We start from the raw sequence: 6,000 nt of genomic DNA, 5'->3' as shown, positions 1-6,000 counted from the left end.
GCAGTACTGAAATTCAAACGAGTGCCTAGAGATTGCTGAAAGCTTTTCCAAAAATGAGATATGTATCTGGTATCCCTATTAGAGATAATAGATACTGGCACTCCGTGGAGAGATACAATCTCATCCACATAAAGCTGGACTAGTTTATCGGAGCTATGTGTCTCCTTTATGGGTATGAAATGAGCTGACTTTGTCTTTCTGTCGACTATAACCCATATTGTATCATTCCCATGTTTCGTCTTTGATAACTTGGTAATAAAATCCATAGTTACCATTTCCCACTTCCAAGTGCGAAGTTCAGGCTGTTGTAGCAAACCTGACGGCTTTTGATGCTCGGCTTTAACCTACGCGCACGTCATACATTTAGCCACATAAGTGGCTATGGATTTCTTCAAACCCATCCACCAGTAATTTGCCTTTAGATCTTGGAACATTTTATCACTGCCCGGATGTACCGAATATTTAGAACTATGAGCTTCTCGGAGGTTTCATTTCTAAGACCTCTATGAATTGGAACCTAGATTCTACCATTTAATCTAAGGATTCCATCATTCCCAGGTGACAATTGATCAACTGTTGCACCTAATCTTTCTGCTGGAAAGTTTTCCTCCATTAAAGCCTCTTTCTGAACTGACAACAATTTTTTGTTCAAACTGTTCTTTAGTTCAATGCTTTTGGCATTGATCCCAATAGGTTTTCCTCCATTAAAGCCTCAATTTTTTTTTCGCCCTTTTATTCAACAACTTATAACTCATATTTTTGTACTTTTTTTTCAATGATTTTCTATTCTTTTTCGCAACATTTCTGAATTTTCGCTTTTTTTTTCGCAAGTATAAATCACAACTATACAAACACATAATCCTATAATCGAATTTTCATCACACGGGTTTAAAAGAAAAAAAAAAGGTTTAACGGTTGTGGGTTAAATGGGTTGTCAAACGAAAGGTTTAGGCTCAAAGTGGGCGACTAGAGGATTTATTTGGGTAAGGATAGATAAATGGTGTAAATGGAAAAAGGTTTACCTAATGCCTTAATCATTCTTGTGTTTGTATTCGGTCTATGGTCTCAAACGTATCAAAAGTTGCAAGTTCTACAATACATGACTTATGGTCCACTCAAACAAAGAAACATAGGTACGTAATCTATGATATAAAAGTGGCTCAAAACCTCACATATATAAAAGGTATGGTATGTGACATGCATGATATGCTAGTTTCTTAGGCGAATTACTCTCAAATAACCACCCGCTAAATACCCGTCATGCTAATTGTTTGAACTTGACCACGACAATAGACCAAATGGGTTGTGTCATCCGTCGTTGACTTAGTTACTTGTGCTTTTTAGATTGATTCAAACAAAGACATTTTTGAAAAATTTTTGAAATTTTTCCCCCATCCCCACACTTGAGGCAAACATTGTCCTCAATGTGTAGTGTTTAAATGAACGGGTCAAAAAATCAAAACTTTTTACTAACTCCCCCATCCCCACACTTGAGGCAAACATTGTCCTCAATGTGTGAGAACTAGAGTTTTTAAATCGCACAAGGGATGTGACACGGTTAACCTCCCCAAAATTTCACCCTGGAAAATAAACTACAATTTACAATCCACTTATTTGCTAACTAAAAATCAAAAGTAAAAAGGGAACGTATGCACCTGATTTTTGGAGCTCATTCCTCGTGTGCTCTTCTTCTCTTCAAGAAAGCGGTCGTCCCACGAACATAATGTACCTATAAATCTTAACCCTTGTGTAGAAGCATGTTTCTCACAACCATTAAAATTTATTAGCTACCTAGTTCTACCACTTTTATGAAAAAAAAAATTATCAAGCCATACATTTATTTACTTTGATCTATGTGGAAAAATAATTTACAACAATAAAAAGCCTAACTCACTTTCGTAGGAATCAGGTTGCATTTAGCGTATGCAACAAGCCCTTTTAAACCTCCCGATAGCTCGGGAGGACGAGTAGGTCTCGTGAGGGTTATATAGGGAACACACCCACAACGTTCATTTAACTATTAAAATAAAATAAAATAAAACAAATAATAATACAAACTCTACAACAATCATACCTGATTTACCACTCATGGTGGTCGAAGTGCACATTTGCCTACCGAGTTTCCAACATATGCACGGTAGTTGGCATGCCGAATCCACTCTCTTTTTCTTCTATTCGGCATGCGTAATGTACAACTTCGGGGTCGCTTCTTACCAAACCGGCCAATATCTTGCAATACCACCCTTCGAATCCTTATACCCGAACCTTCATCCCCAACTTTGTTGGTTGGAGTGATAAGTATGGGAGAGGGATCGATATGAACGTGGGCTTCTTTTGGCTCTGACCCGTCTCGCGGCGTTATGTCTTCCTCTTGGTTCAAACATTCATTTTCTTGCTCCGGAAGTTCTATAACCTCTTCCACCACATCACCATCCACCCTTGTACCCTTAGCCAAATCCTCTTGGTCTCGTCTAAGTTGAACCAATTCTTCGGCGAGTTGACCCACTTTCTTTACCAAGGCTTCATGAGCTTTATCTCTTACTTCAAATCTTTCTTCATTTCAATTTTAATTTCTTGATTTGAATTCCGCATTTCAGTTTTAAGTTCATGATGTGAGTTGGTAAGAGCATTCATGATGGCATCAAGCTTGGAACTTATTGAGGCTTGAGGTTCCTCGTATGCCGGTTGAGGGTATTCATTATAATAATCATCATACACCTCCCGGTAACTTGAGAAATGTGGCAATTCGGGTTCATAATAGTACTCTTGATAATGTGGTGGTGGTGGATTATTGTATGGATAATATGAGGATGGACCATTGAAATCTTCATAATCCGCCCTCCTATATTCAAACAATCCGCTGAGGTAGTCTTCCCGTTCCTTGTTGGCCTGAACTTTTTCGTAGAAAACAGAGCAATCCTCTAAATAGTGCTCTCCGCTTCCGCAACACTCACACGGATCATCATCTACCCAATTCATATTGAAAGATGGTACCTGCAAAACATCTACCTGCACAAACAAGCTCGACCACCCAAAGTAAAATCACGAATATACAAGAAAGAAAGAAAAAAAAACTAAACTAAAATCGAACAAGCAATGAAATACTAAGCGCACTAGCTCCCCGGCAGCGGCGCCATTTTGACGTGACCCTGTCGTCCCGATCAGTCAAAAACCCAATTAACCTAGGTAGCTAGGGTAAGTCGAGTATCGTATCCACGAAGAGCATGTGGTCAGTATCGCACGACCTGTTCGATTCGTTAGACTATTTACAAATAATGTACAAAGTGATTATGAAGCTTGCTAATTTTTATTTTTAGTTTGTTTAGAAAAATTATTAGAAACCACTAATTAGAATGAGTAAAAATAACAAGTTAGAAAGAAGGGTCACACCCGGTTCGACAACTGAAAGACCTAGAGTTTCTGTACGTTAGGCTTAATTTACTTGCATTTGATTATTAACGGATTTAGTATTACGGGGCTTAGGTGTCAAGAGCTATCAACGTCATAGACAACGGACCGCACTACACTTCGTTACCAAGAACATGTAAATCCTAACCTATAGCAAGGCATAATTGCACATATTCATTTCACAAAGTCAAATTTAATAACTCATTCGACAATTCATGAATCCAATACAAATGCAAGACAGTTGATATAAGTTTCAAATGGTTAAATACAACTAGTCACAAATTAAATCATAAACAAAATATTGAAACCCTAGAATTCTTACAGAGTCTACACCGGGGTGAAACCCTAAGAAGATTAGCCGAGCATTATGTGTCAAGATCGTCACCAAAAATCCTTTTTTTCTTCTTGAATTCCGTGCCTAGCAGCCAAGGGCGCTGCCTTCTCTCCAAAATTGCGGACCGTAACCCCTGTGCGAAAACCGTAACCGTCCCCAAAAATTACGAACTCCCTTTAGTTGCTTCTGTCGTTATTCTTTTTCACCTCTTGTTCATGGGCCCTTGACTTTTGATTTATTGCAAGTTATTTATAAAGCCCATATTAAAATTGAGTCTTTTAATATCTTGTGATGCCCTCGTTCCTCTGCACAAAATACAAATGAAACAAATTATTCATTACCACTTAAATATATTAAATGCAATTAATAATTATATTAATTGTTATTCTTTGTTTATGCGTGACTTCAAGACTCACAAAACATTTTAATCATTAATTGCAATTAACATTATAATTTAATTTTCCATGTTTACATTTTGTAGTTTATTTGTCATAAATTCATGGCTTTAAACTCATTTTCTCTACAACCTATAAAATAACAAAAGCGATCAAAGTAGTATCTTTTGTAACAATATCGATGCATATTACTATGATTAATATAAACTAGAGTGTACATAAAATGCACCGATCACCTGCTTAGAGCATCAGCAACCACATTCACTTTGCCCGGGTGATAGCGAATTTCACAATCATAGTTGTTCAATGTTTCCATCCAACGACGTTGCCTCATATTGAGATCTTTCTGGTTAAACAAATGTTGAAGGCTTTTATGGTCTGAATAAATCACACACTTGGTCCCATATAGGTAATGCCTCCATAATTTTAGTGCAAATACAACGGCACCCAATTCTAAATCATGGGTGGTGTAATTTTTCTCGTGCACCTTCAGTTGACGAGATGCAAAAGCAATCACCTTGCCTCTTTGCATAAGCACACAACCCATACTTGTGTGCGATGCGTCGCAATACACCACAAACTCTTGTATCCCTTCTGGCAATGTCAACACAGGAGCATTGCTTAATTTCTGCTTAAGAATCTCAAAAGATTCTTGTTGTTTGGGACCCCAGTCAAACTTTACATTCTTGCGAGTTAGCGAAGTTATGTAGCAATTCTTGAAAAATTTTCGATAAAACGCCGGTAGTAACCTGCCAAACCTAGGAAACTACGAATTTCCGTGCGCGTCTTAGGTGCTTGCCAATTCATAATCGTTTCTATCTTAGCGGGATCCACCTGGATGCCACGCACACTTACCACATGTCCAAGAAATTGGACTTCTCGAAACAAGAATTCACATTTAGAAAACTTTGCGTAGAGCTTCTCTTGTTGCAGAAGTTTAAGGATGCATCGTAGATGTCTTTTATGATCAACTTGACTCTTTGAATAAATAAGTATGTCATCAATGAAGACAATGACAAACTTGTCTAGATACGGCTTGTAGACACGATTCATGAGATCCATGAATGCTGCAGGTGCATTAGTAAGCCCGAAAGGCATCACTAAGAACTCGTAATGGCCATATCTTGTTCTGGATGCGGTCTTGTGTACATCTTCGGTTCTGACCTTCAACTGATGATACCCCGACCTCAGATCGATCTTTAAGAAGTAACTTGCCCCTTGCAGCTGATCGAACAGATCATCGATCCTGGGCAATGGATAGCGGTTCTTGATTGTAACTTTGTTCAGCTCACGATAATCAATGCATAGACGCATTGAGCCATCTTTCTTCTTCATAAATGGAATAGGTGCTCCCAAGGAGACGAGCTTGGTTGAATAAAACGGCCACACCCCAACCGATGGCGGAAACATCGGGGCGCGGCACTAAGCGAAACAGATTGACCAAGAGAAATTCCATAACAACTACTTTACCGAATAGTTAATATTATGTCCCATACCATAACCTATTAAGCAAGTAAATTATTACAGACAACGATATCTCAAAGTCAAATAACATGTTCCGACAACTCAGATTTAAACAAAAATAAAGTAGATTGTCTTTGTTTCTAGACTCTCGATCCTACTTGATTCCATGAAAAGCAAACAACATCCTAGCATCTCAAACACCTGTCACATATGTTAAAATACAGTCAATGCACATAGTGTAAATGTGAGCATACAAGTTTAATAGATATAATAGAGTTCAAAATCGTTTACGCATAACCAGCATGTAACATGTAATAAAGTGAAGGCAAGTAGGTTATCGACAGAGAAATATGCACAGACGTGACTGCGAGTTGTAGAATGCGCAACACATATCCCCAC

Source organism: Helianthus annuus, chromosome 13, assembly GCF_002127325.2.
Source record: "Helianthus annuus cultivar XRQ/B chromosome 13, HanXRQr2.0-SUNRISE, whole genome shotgun sequence".
Classification (NCBI taxonomy): Eukaryota; Viridiplantae; Streptophyta; class Magnoliopsida; order Asterales; family Asteraceae; genus Helianthus; species Helianthus annuus.
Note: the sequence above shows the minus strand (reverse complement) of the source record.